Consider the following 15,113-nt stretch of genomic DNA (forward strand, 5'->3'; position numbering starts at 1 on the left):
GACTGGTTTTCCTTCGCAGAGAGGGAATAATCCTGAGAATATATATTTAGATGACTTAGTAGACATATCAGAAGAAGTGGAGGAACAATATTTCTCCCAGAGCAACTCACACAAAATGCTGGAGGAATTCAACGAGTCAGGCAGCATCTATGGGAATGAATAAACAGTTTGATGTTTCAAGCTGAGATCCTTCATTAGAATCTGGCTCGAAACACTAACTGTTTACTTATTTCCATAGATGCTGCCTGACTTGTTGAGCTCCTCCAGCATTTTGTGTGTGTTGCTCTGGATTTCCAGCACCTGAAGAATCTCTTGTATTTAATATTTCATCGACTGGGAGAGGCAGGAACATGAATCAGATTTCATTATTACTTGCATCTGTGTTAGAAGGGCTGTGACCTACAGGGCAGTGAACAACATTGTAGGGTGGTCTCGGCTGGTTTGATCAGGGATATTCAGTTGGCAGGTCCCACTGAGGAAAGGGTGTCTGGATTCTGGGACGCTCACATCCCACTAAGAAAATGTTTTCTGAGTTTAGAAAAACTCAGGTTTTAAGTTTTAAGTAAATTTATTATAAAAGTGTGTATATGTCACCATATAAAACTCTGAGATTCATTTTCTTGCGGGCATTCACAGTAAGTACAAAGAAACAGAACAGAACTGAAAAAACACACACACAAGATGGATGTGCCAATGTACAAAAAAACAACAAATTATGCAAATACAATCAATCAATCAATCAATAAATAAGCAAGCAAGCAATAAATACCGAGAACATGAAATGAAGAGTCTTCGAAAGTGAGTCCATAGGTTAAGTGTTGAGTTGAATGAAATTGCGTGAAGTTATCCCCCGGTTCAAGAGGCTGAAAGTTGAGGGGTAAAATAAGCAATTTCCTCCTGGGATCAATAAAGTATGACTACTATGAAAAACTGTTTCTGAATCTGGCGGTGAGGCTCCTGTACATTCTTCCTGATGGCAGCAGCAAGAAGAGATCCTCTGGATCTTGGGACATTCTGTTTTCGCTGAGAGAAGGTTCTCTGGATCTTGGGACCCATCCGGCTGAGGGGATGAACCGCTGTCCGTCGAACACCGGGGGGCGCAGCTGTCACTCCCCCACGTGACCAAGCCGCCACCCTCCTCCGCTCCATCACATCACGGCGGGCGGGCGTACGCGCGCGCGCGCGCAAGAGAGCGTGGGGTTTCCCGAATGGTGAGCAGGGGCGAGTGCAGCACCGCGCCCATCCGCCCGAACGAGAGCGCGCCCACTGTCTCCGTGTTAATGGCCGCCGGCCGCCGTGCCTCGTCTGCCTGAGGGAAAAGCGCCAGTTCCGACTCCTTTCGCCACCGGACAACCGATACCCACCGCTTCCCCCCACGTCCCTTCGCCGGAGCGAATCCACCAGCGCAGTCTGCCCGAGGCCGAGCCGAGCCCCGCGGCCGGGAGCGGTCAATGAGAGCGGCAGCCCGCCGGGTGAGTGAGTGCGGGGGCTGGGGGGAGCGGCCGCCCTTTTGGACCGCTCGATGGGAGCGGGTCCGGCAGTCCCTGTGAGGACCGGTTTGGGAGAGGGTGTTGTGTACCCACCGGGGCTGGACCGCTGGGAGGAGCCCCCGGGGCCCACACGGCAAACATGGCGCTGCCTCCGCCCCGCGCCCCTCTCTGTCGGCGGCGGTCTGGGGCTGGGGCGCCGCCCGTCCCCTGCCTCCGGCCCAGTCCCCGTTCCCGGGCAGAGTAGGGTGGGTGAGTCTGTCTTTTCTTTCCACCCCCCTCCCCACTCAACCACAAAGATTCACTTCATTGATGTGGCGCCGCCCACGGGCTCCTGACTTTTGCCAATTCTGTTTGGGGAAAATGAAAATGGGTTAAAATCGGGTTTAATATCACTTGTATACACGATGAAATTTGTTGTTTTGCGGTAGCAGTATATTACAATACATAATGAAAACTATAAATTACAATGCGCATTATATATATGAAATAAATAAAGTAGTGCAAAAAGAATGTAATCTGCAAAGCGGCCTTTACCGGCATTTCAAAGGCACTGTCTGGTCATATTATTCGGTAACGTCTCCATCTTAACGCAGGAGGGGCACGGGGCTTGATCGACTGTTTTTATTGTTTGAAGACCTTGACTTAAAAAAAATGTGGGCTCCGGGGTTGGAAAAGGTTGAGTGTTTGTGCATTCAGTGTTGGAAGACGTTTCATAAAATGCCGAGTTAACATCATGAATTGGGTAACGGAATAATCAGGTGGGTTCCTCTGCATTTGGACCAGTCGAAGGTTTCATCTGCCTACTGAATGAATACCCTGGCACATACAATACCTATTAGGGAAGGTGTCTTTTACTAATTTGAATCCTGCTTTACCCTAAGTCCAAAGAGTGAAGGAAACGTGCATTACTGAATAATTATTTTTAAGCTCTACACTAGAAACGGCTATAAATACCCAAGCACATTTTTAAGAAAGGAATCTAGCATTGAAACTCGGTTGACTTGTGTAATTTCCATTCCTCACTTTCCCTTAGCAGTAACACTTCCTTGATGGTAGCTAAGTGATCAACCTCTGTAAACTGCCATTTTTGTATGTCCAGAGGTCGAGAGAGGCTATTCCCAGTGATTTATTTCCCTTCCAGGCCCCCTCACCCTCTCCCCCCCCCCCCGTGAGCAGAATTTGGGCAAAAATGAGAACAGGTCAGAATTGGGTTTAATATCACTGGCATATGTCTTGAAATTTATTGTTTTGCAGCAAAAGTACATTGCAATGCACAATGAAAATACTATAAGTTGAGGGCTTCCGTCGGTCAGAGTTGACAGTGAATATTGTGTCCTAGCTGTCTAGGCATGCAAGCCTGGGCAGTGTAATATGGAGAGCATGCCCATGAAGCAAGCTCCCCCTCTCTACACATCTGATTAACCCAAAGGGACAGCAGAGACTAATGCAGTTTGGTATCAGCTGTGTTGCAGGAGTTGTCAGTCAACATTGAACTCATTGTAGGACTGCCTTAGGGATTCCAGCTCTGGAATTTGCCCTTGGGGTTTACTCCTGAAGCCTTTCCCATGAGTGGGTGTAGCTGAAAGCAGCAGAGGTTTGAGATCAGAGATTTCCTTCTAGATGAGCTGCAGACCACAGCTGAAGAGCCCCATCTGCTCAAAGCAACTGGTTTTAAAACACTAAACACTTTGCCCCTTTGCCTGTCAGTACAAACAGTTCCACCTGGCTTAGTAGCTAAGCCACACGTGAAGGCCTGGAGCTGGACTTGGTTGTCAGAGGCTATTTGAGGCTCACACCATTGGGAGCATTTAATGGATGGTGGGAACTTGTCCCCATTACCACCCTGGCTATAATAGTCTTAAGGAATCACTGAATTACAGTAAGAAATATATATTAAATTAGTGCAAATAGAGAGGAAAATAATGCTGTAGTGTACATGGGTACATTGTCCGTTCAGGAATCTGATTTTGGAGAGGAAGAGGCTGTTCCTGAAACATTAAGTGTGTGTCTTCAGGCACTTGATGGTAGCAGTGAGAAGAGGGCATGTCCTGATGAATGCCATTTTTTTCCCCGAAGCATCACCTTTTGACAGGGATCCTCGATGCTTTATGGGCATAGTGTTTGGGGAAAATGAGAACGGTTGATGGTGCTAATGCAAGTATATTTGTATGTATGTTTTTTACCATCTCTGGGATTGGAGATAAAATGTTAATGTTGAAGTATTTTAATATCAGAAAAGATGGCAAGAAGCTGTTCTGTGTACAAGCCATTATGTAAGAGTTAATGTTTCTCACCCTCCAAAACAATTCTGCTGTTCTGAATAAATTATTGGGCACAACTTGTATAATTAATTAGAAAAATTAAGTATAGCTTGTGGGATTAATGAAGGCCATGGAAAATTGCTGAATCCTGATAATTGGAATTTATAGTATGGGATTAAAATATTCTAAAATAGCTTTGATATACCAGGATTTAGCACAAGTACTTTTATTGCCTAGTCGATTTCCCAAAAATGGAATGGAAACTATTCTTTTCCCCCATCTTTGCCAAGAATCTGCGTAGCATATTGATAGTTTTCTGGAAGCTTTCTTTGTACATGTTTAAATCATGTTTTGACGTTTTAAATTATGCATTGTTTCGCTGAGAGTCTACTGTTCTTTTTACATACTGTTGGTAAGGTATACTATTACATATAAATAGGTTTGCAGAGAAAGGTGGCAGTTCAGTCCCTGTCCACTAAGCCCGAATAGAAGCTGTGAATCCCACTTCTGAGCTCTTATTTTGTACATTGCAGGTTGATCAGAGTTTCAAATGTGAAGAGGAGTTTGGCTTGCAATCTTTTTTCAGACCATGGTTTCCCGAATCCTATTAGTTTTGGTGGAAACAAAAATTTCTTAACTCCTCTCATCCTGCTAATCACCACAGTTCTATGCTGCTCTAGTTATTGATCTCTCTGCAGTGGGTCCTTTCTACTCAGTCTAGTCTCCCTTATTTATTAATTTTTGTTATTTTTTGTTATTAGTGAAAGAATGTCCACTTCTGCATTCGTGGTTTTCCAAATTTTTTTCCCATTGCATTTGTTATAGATCTGAAATGCAAATCTAAACCCCAATAGGGTTTTTGCCTAGACATCAGAATCAGGTTTAATATCACATGTTGTAAAATTTGTTTTGAGGCAGCAGTGCATTGCAATGCATGATAATAAAAACACTGGAAATTACAATGAGAAATATATATTAAAATTAAATAGTGCCAAAATTTAGAGGGAAAAAATGAGGTGGTGTTCATGGGTTCATTGGCCATTCATGATTGTGGGGGGGGGGGAAGAAGCTCTTCTGAAATGGCTGCAGGCTCTTGGACCTTCTTGCTGGTGGTAATAATCAGAAGAGGAAATGTTCTGGGTGAAGTCGGGGGGTCCTTATTGATGGATGCCACCGTTTCGAGGCATCCATTGTCAAAATAGAGTAGATTTAATTGTAATTTTTAAAGCACCTTTTGCTGATTTATTTTTATCATTTTATGAATGTTGGCTTCCCTGAGCTGCTAATTTCACTAAGCTTTTTATCCTATAATCATTTCCCAGATGAAAATAATGATTGAGCCATATGTGGTATTACACATTAGCCAGTGATAATCTTCACTCCAGCTTGTTCTATAATCAGTGCGGTCATTGATTTCAGTTCAATGTTTCCTTATCAAAATTGTTTTTTATTAACAGATTAAGTAATGTGACAGAGTTGGGCATCATCGTGAAATAATTCCCAGTAGTATTCAGCTGCTTTCCATGTATTTTTTGAAGAGAGTATGTTGGAACCTCAGATGTGCATTTTTTAATTAATGCCTCAAGTTCCCTCCCATCTCCCACACCTTCATTTTTTGTATGTAATTTGTAGCTAGGATGTTAAATCTAAAATATTGAGCATCATAATATGATCTAAACATTTAGAAGAGGAATGAACAATATTTCAGCTAGCTTGAGGCCAACTTGTACTTTATTTTTACTTGTCCATATTTGATCCATCTCCCTAGATAGTCACATCTAATAACATTCTTGTTTTATACAATTTCAATTAATTTGGTCGCGACAGTTTTCCGAGTTCCAGGTTTCCATTATTGTGTGAAAAGGTGTTTCCTGTTTACTCCTGATTAGTCTAGTAGACTTAATTTTAACTACCTAATCCTTGACTTTCTCACAAGTCCATGCTTTTTTCCCCTCCCTTTTTATGTAATACTTCTGAGGAAAAGTCCACACGCTGAAGATTGGGCCCTAATTTCTTTGATAATGACTAAGACTGCTAATCAATAGAATATAAATTTTGATGTTATATTTGTCTGAAATGTTTGAACACTGGATTTTGATTATTTTAAAAGTATTGATGGAAGTAAAACTGCCCTGTCATTTTTTTAAAAATACTGGTTTCCCGTGCTTTGGTCTGCCATCTGTCTTCCACCTTTTTTGGGATTGGGGTCATCTGAAACGCAGCTGGCCATATCTTAATTTGCACTGAATCTTGTTACCCCAGTATTTCCTGATAGGCCCTCCTTGCAGCTTCTCATTCTCATTTTCAAATCACTTCAGCTCATTGTTGCTTTATGTAACATTCTTCAGCTTTCAGCGCTCTTCCTAGCCATTTGTCATCTTTGATTTTTAATTACAACAACTTCATCCATTGTATGTTCAGCTGCTGTGATCTTGGGGCCTTGAAGTCTCTCAAATTCCCTCCACTCTTATTGAGAGACTGCTTAAAACATAGACTTTGGCCAAGTTTTTGATCATCGGTATTGGTAAATGCTTATGTCTAGCTTAAGCTCATCGCCCCTATTGGGGCATAGGCTACCAACAGCAGTTCACCAGAGGCATCTGTCCTGGGCTAGCCTTTCAAGTTTTCCAAGGTGTAGCCATCTTGGTGTATCCTTCCTCTCTCAGGAGTGAGGTCTTTGGAACTTCTGTTGGTGTTTCTGTAGCTCTAGGCTTTGAAAGGGGGTTGCTAGTTCCATGCCCAACCCTCCTCTTTTCATAGCTGGGTTTGGGACCATCCATGGTAGTTGCTTGTATAGCTTAATCAGGTTTTTTTTGGGTAATGCAACAGAATATCTGCTGTGTTTTTAACCGTATGAATACAAGATGTGAGGAAGAGATTATGGTCAGGTGCATTAACTGCTCTGGTCTCAAAGTAACTCACTTTACCATCACAACCTATGGACTGGCTGTCAAGGACACTTCATCTCATCTTCTCAATATTTATTACTTAGTATTTTTGTTTTTTTTGTATTTGCACGTTGTCTTATGCACATTGGTTGTTTGACCATCTTGTTGAGTGAAGCCTTTCATTGATTCTATTGTGTTTCATGGATTTACTGTGAATGCTTGCAAGAAAATTAATCTCAGGGTTGTATGTAGTGACATGTGTACTTTGATAATAACTTTGTACTGATTACCTGGTATGGAAACGCACTTCATTGCATCAAAATGCACATAGCCAGGAATGATTAAGGCCACTAGCTCCTGGGCTGAATATAAAGTGTAAATGTGCCATGATTCTTAGGAAAGGAGCTGGTTATTTAAAGAAAACGCTTCTACCTTTTGTGCAGTGTGGATTAAAGTTAATGGCTTGTGAGTGCAAGTTTGAGATTTCGTTCATGGTTAAGTCAAGTCTCGTTAAAATAGGATTGAAACAATACTAATGTTTTCTCCTTCCTTTAACAAGGAGAACATGTGGCTCACTTCCCACTGTGACAAAATAGATTTACCCTTTGGTGGCCATTTTAAGCCATATGAATCCGTACTCAAATTCTATTCAATCTGTGCAACGCAAACATCTTTGCAATTTTCAGCTTCTGCAGAATTTTCTCATGTTTGTGTTTCCTACTCATTCTGTTTTTTGCTAATGTGCTCTATATTTGTCTGCAGTAATCTTGTGTATGTGGGAAGTAAGATGGCTTGAAATACTGCTGTATCTCTGTAATACAAAGCAGTTTGGTTTTGTTATCCTGACAGATTGTTCATACTATTCTTCCACCATTGATGCTACCCTCACCCATCTCTATATCCTGGTCATCTGTGTTCACCCCATCTTCCCTCCGCCTTAACAGTAATAGAGTTCTTGACCTTGCCTACCACCCCAAGAGTCTCTGCGACTTTTGTCATCTCCAAAGGGATCCTCCCACTATAAACATCTTTACCTTCCCCACTGCGCCCTTCTGCTTTCTACAGGGATTGCTCCCTCCTTGATTCCCTTGTCTATTTGTCCCTTACGCAGTAATCCCTCCCATCCCCTTTGCTTATCCCTGCAAGCGGTCAGTGCTACACCTCACCTCCAATCACAACCAAACAGTCCTTCAGGTACAATAACTTCACCTGCGAATCTGCTGCGGGTCATCTATTGTATCCAGTGCTCCCAATGCGGCTTCTCTGTTGGTAGAGCCGAGGTAAATTGGGGAACTGCTTTATCGAGCACCTCTGCTCCACCCACCAAGAGAGGAACTTCCCAGTGGCCCAACATTTTAATTCCCATTCCCGTTTTGACATGTCAATAGTTGCCTCTTGTGTCATAATGAAGCCACCCTCAGGGTGGAGGAACAACAGCTTGATTTCTAACCTGATGGCATGAATATCGATTTCTCCTGGTTAAAAAAATGTTTGTTTTCTCTCTCTTCTCTTCTCCCCCCCCCCCCCAGCCGCCTCCTGTTCCACACTCTGACCTTTTACCTCTTTTCACCTGCTTATCATCTTCTTCACTTTCTCCTATGGTCCACTCTCCTATCAGATATCTTCCTGTCCAGCCCTTTACCTTTCCTATCCACCTGGCTTCATCTATCACCTTCCAGCTATCCTTCTTCCCATTCCCTGCACTTTTTATTTTGACGTCTTTCCAGTCCTGAAGAAGGGTTTCAGCCCGAAATGTTGATGTTTATCCATTTCCATAGACCCTATTTGACCTGCTGAGTTCCTCCAGCTTTTTGTGTAAGGTACTGTAAACCATATGTTTTTTACATATTTGTGGAAAAACTTTATGGATTATCTAGAATATCTTTTAATCCTGATTAAATCAATTCATTTGCATTGTATGATTTCAAGCTGATCCTGTTTTCCAAGTCAGCATCACATGCAATGTTCTGATTCCTCATAAACTACAATTCCTTTCAAAGTGTATTAGTTTTAAGAAGCTGGTTATTATGGAACAATTTGTTATACGTACAGATGTCCTTGTTTTTCTACGGGCCTCTGTGCCAGGGGAGATGTTTTTCCGCCTGAATCCAGGAGGTGGTTATCTCACTTGTTAGTATAGTTTTTTTCCGTTGGGACCATGTGAGCTATTGTCAGCAACACCGCTTCTCTGCGCAGGCAGGAAATGGATGGCCATTCCAGCTGTCTGTGTGCCATTACTTGAAGCTTTTCAGTCCATTTATGTGTGGTACTAATGCATTAATGGGATTTTATTGTACATTGCAGCTTACAAACATGAACTGCTGATGACTGAACTAAATAGATATTGGACACCTGGCTTATTCAAGTTTTAAATATACTGGAATTAATACTTTCATTTAAGATGAAATGATTTCCTGTCTTTTTTTCTGATTTATGCTTTAAATCCCAGTTAGGCAACAGTATTAATGGCCATTTTTGTGTTCTTTACAAAGTTGAATTATTTGTCCTTGTCATGAGTTTGAATATGCTTTCACAGTAACATTAAAGTTGATATAAAATGTCTAAAGGAAGAAGTAAATGGTTAACAACATGTAATGTGTATAGCAATAAACCTTTGAGTTATGATTTTTCTTTGCTGATGTCCTGTGTAGTTCTTTGGTCACAGTGCTAAAATTCACACAGTAGCATATTATTTGCATATGTGGCATAAAAGATCAGGACACACAAACCAACCATTTTAATAAACACAAGATTCTGTAAATGCTGCAAATCTTGAGCAACATGCAATGCTGGAGGAACTCAGTAGGTCAGGTAACATTTATGGAAGGCAATAAACACTCAACATTTCAGACTGGGACCCCCTTTGATGTTGCACAAGTTAATTTGCATTTCTGGATTGGTTATTCAAAGTATCTTTTTGAATCTTTTACTTTCTATTAATTTCATAAATTTGTAGACTATTCTTAATGATACATGCTAACTTGATAATTTGATCTAAAGGTATAAAATTGACTGATGTGGTACCTAATTGTTCATTAGTTGCAGGAACTTTGCCTTATTGAAATTCTGGGGTTGTGCAAAATATTGCTGATGTTTAATTCCCCTGAGAACATTGGGTTGGTTATGCACTGGTGACTGGAGTTCCACTTAGACACTTCCACAGACCAAGTGTGGTGTGATTTTTGTCTTGAAGTCTTCTGCCTTTTATTATTTTCATAAATTTTTAGACAGTTTTTAATTGTACATGGCTGATGTGAGATCTTTGCCTGAAGGTATGAAATTGATGTAATACCTAATTATTCATTAAGAGCAAAAATCTTGATTTTCTGGTTGAGCGTTTTCCTGTGGCATATTTATCGATGAAATGTGAACAAAACAGTGAATTTTTTATTGCTGATGTTTGGTTTTCTCTGAGAACTTTGAGTGAGCTATGCACTGATGACCTGAGTCCCACATTGGCCAGACAAGGTGTGGTAGGAGCATTAACTTGTTCTGAATTAGTGAATAAACCAGCAGCTTCCACAGTGGTTATGTCAGCTGAATCAAATTTTTTATTTACTGCTAAGATACTTTAAACTGCTCCCTATAACACTACTGCCATAACCACTAGTGTGTCATGTCCATTACCAAAATCATATAACACTATTCTACATGGTTAAATCACAGTACAGTTTGGAGCATTTTTGGCTATTGCCAGTGGGGTCTATTCTCACTGATTTTCTATCAGGAGATTGTATGCACAGGTTGTGAATTAGGTTTCAAAGTCTGAATGAGCGAACTATGACTCGCTCTCTGTTTTCTTATTGTTTTCTGAGAGCTTGGATACATACATGGAATTATGATGCAGTGGCCATTACAGAGACTTGGCTGGCACCAGGGCAGGAATGGATTCTCAATATTCCTGGATTTCAGTGCTTTAAAAGGGATGGGAGGGGGAGGGGGAGGGGAGGAGGGGTGGCATTACTGGTCAGGGATACTATTACAGCTACAGAAAGGGTGGGTAATGTAGCAGGATCCTCTTTTGAGTCAGTATGGGTGGAAGTCAGGAACAGGAAGGGAGCAATTACTCTATTGAGAGTATTCTATAAGCCCCCTGGTAGCAGCAGAGATACCGAGGAGCAGATTGGGAGGCAGAATTTGGAAAGGTGCAAAAATAACAGGGTTGTTATCATGGGTGACTTTAACTTCCCTAATATTGATTGGCACCTGATTAGTTCCAAGAGTTTGGACGGGGCAGAGTTGTTAAGTGTGTCCAGGATGGATTCCTGTCACAGTATGTTGATAGGCCAACTCGGGGGAATGCCATACTAGATCTAGTACTAGGTAATGAATCAGGTCAGGCCACAGATCTCTCAGTGGGTGAGCATCTGGGGGCAGTGACCACTGCTCCCTGGCCTTCAGCATTATCATGGAAAAGGATAGAATCAGAGAGGACAGGAAAATTTTTAATTGGGGAAGGACAAATTATGAGGCTATAAGGCTTGAACTTGTGAATTGGGATGATGTTTTTGCAGGGAAATGTACTATGGACATGTGGTCGATGTTTAGAGATCTCTTGCAGGATGTTGGGGATAAATTTGTCCCGGTGAGGAAGATAAAGGATGGTAGGGTGAAGGAACTATGTGTGACAAGTGAGGTGGAAAACCTAGTCAGGTGGAAGAAGGTGGCATACATGAGGTTTAGGAAGCAAGGATCAAATGGGCCTATTGAGGAATATAGAGTAGTAAGAAAGGCACTTAAGGGGCTGAGAAGAGCAAGAAGGGGGCATGAGAAGGCCTTGGCAAGTAGGGTAAAGGAAAACCCCAAGGCATTCTTCAATTATGTGAAGAACAAGGATGACAGGAATGAAGGTAGGACCGATTAGAGATAAAGGTGGGAAGATGTGCCTGGAGGCTGTGGAAGTGAGCAAGGTCCTCAATGAATACTTCTCTTCGGTATTCACCAGTGAGAGGGAACTTGATGACAGTGAGGACAATATGAGTGAGGTTGATGTTCTGCAGCATATTGATATTAAGGTAGAGGAGGTGTTGGAGTTATTAAAATACATTTGGACAGATAAGTCCCCGGGGGCCTGACGGAATATTCCCCAGCCTGCTCCATGAGGTGAGGGAAGAGATTGCTGAGCCTCTGGCTAGGATCTTTATGTCCCCGTTGTCCATAGGAATGGTACCAGAGGATTGGAGGGTTGAATGTTGTCCCCTTGTTCAAAAAAGGTAGTAGGGATAGTCCGGGTAATTATAGACCAGTGAGCCTTATGTCTGTGGTGGGAAGCTGTTGGGAAAGATTCTTAGAGATAGGATCTGTGGGCATTTGGAGAATCATGGTCTGATCAGGGACAGTCAGCATGGCTTTGTGAAGGGCAGATCGTGTCTAACAAGCCTGATAGAGTTCTTTGAGGAGGTGACCAGGCATATAGATGAGGGTAGTGCAGTTGTTGTGATCTACATGGATTTTAGTAAGGCATTTGACAAGGTTCCACATGGTAGGCTTATTCAGAAAGTCAGAAGACATGGGATCCAGGGAAGTGTGGCCAGGTGGATTCAGAATTGGCTTGCCTGCAGAAGGCAGAGGGTCATGGTGGAGGGAGTACATTCGGATTGGAGGGTTGTGCCAAGTGGTGTCCCACAAGGATCAGTTCTGGGACCTCTACTTTTTGTGATTTTTATTAATGACCTGGATGTGGGGGTAGAAGGTTGGGTTGGCAAGTTTGCAGACAACACAAAGGTTGGTGGTGGTGTAGATAGTGTAGAGGATTGTCAAAGATTGCAAAGAGACATTGATAGGTTGCAGAAGTGGGCTGAGAAGTGGCAGATGAAGTTCAACCCGGAGAAGTGTGAGGTGGTGCATTTGGAAGGGCAAACTCCAAGGCAGAGTACAAAGTAAATGGTAGGATACTTGGTACTGTGGAGGAGCAGAGGGATCTGGGGGTACATGTCCACAGATCCCTGAAAGTTGCCTCACGGGTAGATAGGGTTGTTAAAGTTTATGGGGTGTTAGCTTTCGTAAGTCAAAGGATAGAATTAAAGAGACGCGATGTAATGATGCAGCTCTATAAAACTCTGGTTGGGCCACACTTGGAGTACTGTGTCCGGTTCTGGTTGCTTCACTATAGGAAGGATGTGGAAGCATTGGAAAGGGTACAGAGGAGATTTACCAGGATGCTGCCTGGTTTAGAGAGTATGGATTATGATCAGAGATTAAGGGAGCTAGGGCTTTACTTTTTGGAGAGGAGGAGGATGAGAGGAGACATGATAGAGGTGTACAAGATAATAAGAGGAATATTATCTTGATATTAATAGAGTGGATAGCCAGCGCCTCTTCCCCAGGGCACCACTGCTTAATACAAGAGAACATGGCTTTAAGGTAAGGGGTAGGAAGTTCAAGGGGGATATTAGAGGAAGGTTTTTTACTCCGAGAGTGGTTGATGCATGGAATGCACTGCCTGAGTCAGTAGTGGAGGCAGATACACTAGTGAAGTTTAAGAGACTACTGGACAGGTATATGGAGGAATTTAAGGTGGGGGGTTATGGGAGGCAGGGTTTGAGGGTCGGCACAACAATGAGGGTCGAAGGGCCTGTACTGTGCTGTACTATTCTATGTTCTATGTGCTGTATTGATTTGGATTATAATTGCACCCTTGTGTAGTTGTACAATTGAATTTGGGCAAGGATACCCAAGTGGGAGCCTGTATTTCTGGAGTACCTTAAAATTCAAAGAAATTTACTATCAAAGTACACATGTCACCATATGGGGCACCACGAAAATGAGTGGTTAGCTCAGGGCGTCAGAATTTGGAGTTAAATGCTGGTGTCCTCTAAGCAAATTTGTACCTTCCTTCTCATTTGTACATGAGTCTCCCCTGAGTGCTCTCACAGTCTAAAGATGTACCAGTTAATAGGTTAATTGGTTGTTATAAATTGTTCTGTGAGTGGGCTAGGGTTGAATTGGTGGGTTGAGGGTAGATTCATTTTCCTGTGGATATTTACAGTAAATTAAAAAAAAACAAATAAGTGATAAATATCGAGAACCCGACATAACTTGTTACCTAAAATATTGTTTGTGCTTAGTTGGTCATGGATGGAGAGAAAAGATATTGTTTAATCAGTAGTGATGAAAATATGGGAATAGAAATAATTGCATTCATAGCCTTCTGTGTTTCAAGTTCACGTTTTGTTGAAGAAGGTGGCAAACCAAGATATTGATCAGGAACTTTGTTTTAGGCATTCTATTTTGACTTGCATTGAAGTAAACATTTTCATAAGCAAATAGGCAGATCTTAGCTGCATAAACACCAGTTCTGATAATGAGGTGTGGCCTTTACAACTGATCTGCCCTTTGATTGCTCTGTTTTTCTGTAGATTGGAGTATAGGTTGACTATGTTTAATGAGTATTTTAATGAGTTTGAAACAGTTATTTTAGGAACTTTGAATGTGTTGAATACAGAACAATGCATCCATTTAATTTTGAGATGGTTGCTCTGTTTATGTAAAAGTGTAGATATTTACTTTTTATGGAAATGATAAACCCTCTATGGATTTCATAAGTGTTGTCTTAGAACGATAGAACACTACAGCACAGAAAACAGGCCATTCGGCCCTTCTAGTCTGTGCCGAAACATTGTTCCGCTAGTCCCGTTGACCTGCATCCAGTCCTTAACCCTCCAGAAATCTCCCATCCATGTACCTATCCAATTTATTCTTAAAACTTGAGAGTAAACCGGCATTTACCACATCAGATGGCAGCTCGTTCCACACTCCCACCACTCTCTGAGTGAAGAAGTTCCCCCTAATGTTCCCCCTAAACCTTTCCTCTTTCACCCTGAAGCCATGTCCTCTCATATTTATCTCTCTTAATCTAAGTGGAAAGAGCCTATTCACGTTTACTCTGTCTATGCCGCTCATAATTTTATCAAACCTCCCCTCATTCTTCTACGCTCCAAGGAATAAAGTCCTAACCTGTTCAATCTTTTCCTGTAACTCAACTCCTGAAGACCCGGCAACATCCTAGTAAATCTTCTCTGCACTCTTTCAATCTTACTGATATCCTTCCTATAGTTAGGTGATCAAAATTGTACACACTACTCCAAATTTGGCCTCACCTATGTCTTATACAACCTCCCCATAACATTCCAACTCCTATACTCAATACTTTGATTTATGAATGCCAGGATGCCAGAAGCCTTCTTTACAACCCTGTCTACCTGTGACGCCACTTTCAGGGAACTATGTATCTGAACTCCCAGATCTGTTCCTCCACACTCCTCAGTGCCCTACCATTTACTTTGTATGAGGTATTAGGCTATTACATTGACAATTGGCTGAATGCAGAAACTAAAAATATTGCTCTTTTCATTCAGAAAGATTGGTGCTCTGCATCATTTGAAGGAAGTACTTTAGTGCAAGTTGTTTTGAACTCTGTGTGATTTTTTTTGTTGTATCTGTCTCCATGTCATGGGTGTGGCTTCCTTGAAGCT

The 15,113-nt window shown here is 41.9% G+C and overlaps 1 protein-coding gene across 2 annotated transcripts in view; it reads left to right on the forward strand.

Moving 5' to 3' along the window:
• The first annotated feature begins 1,187 nt into the window (after positions 1 to 1,187).
• Positions 1,188 to 15,113, forward strand: part of LOC134337892 (guanine nucleotide-binding protein G(I)/G(S)/G(T) subunit beta-1) — a 109,532-nt gene continuing 95,606 nt past the window's right edge. For both annotated transcript variants that reach the window (XM_063033232.1, XM_063033231.1), the window contains exon 1: positions 1,188 to 1,472. The gene's annotated coding sequence lies outside the window, so the exon portion shown is untranslated. The remainder of the gene's footprint in view (positions 1,473 to 15,113) is intronic.

Source organism: Mobula hypostoma, chromosome 25 (assembly GCF_963921235.1).
Source record: "Mobula hypostoma chromosome 25, sMobHyp1.1, whole genome shotgun sequence".
Lineage (NCBI taxonomy): Eukaryota > Metazoa > Chordata > Chondrichthyes > Myliobatiformes > Myliobatidae > Mobula > Mobula hypostoma.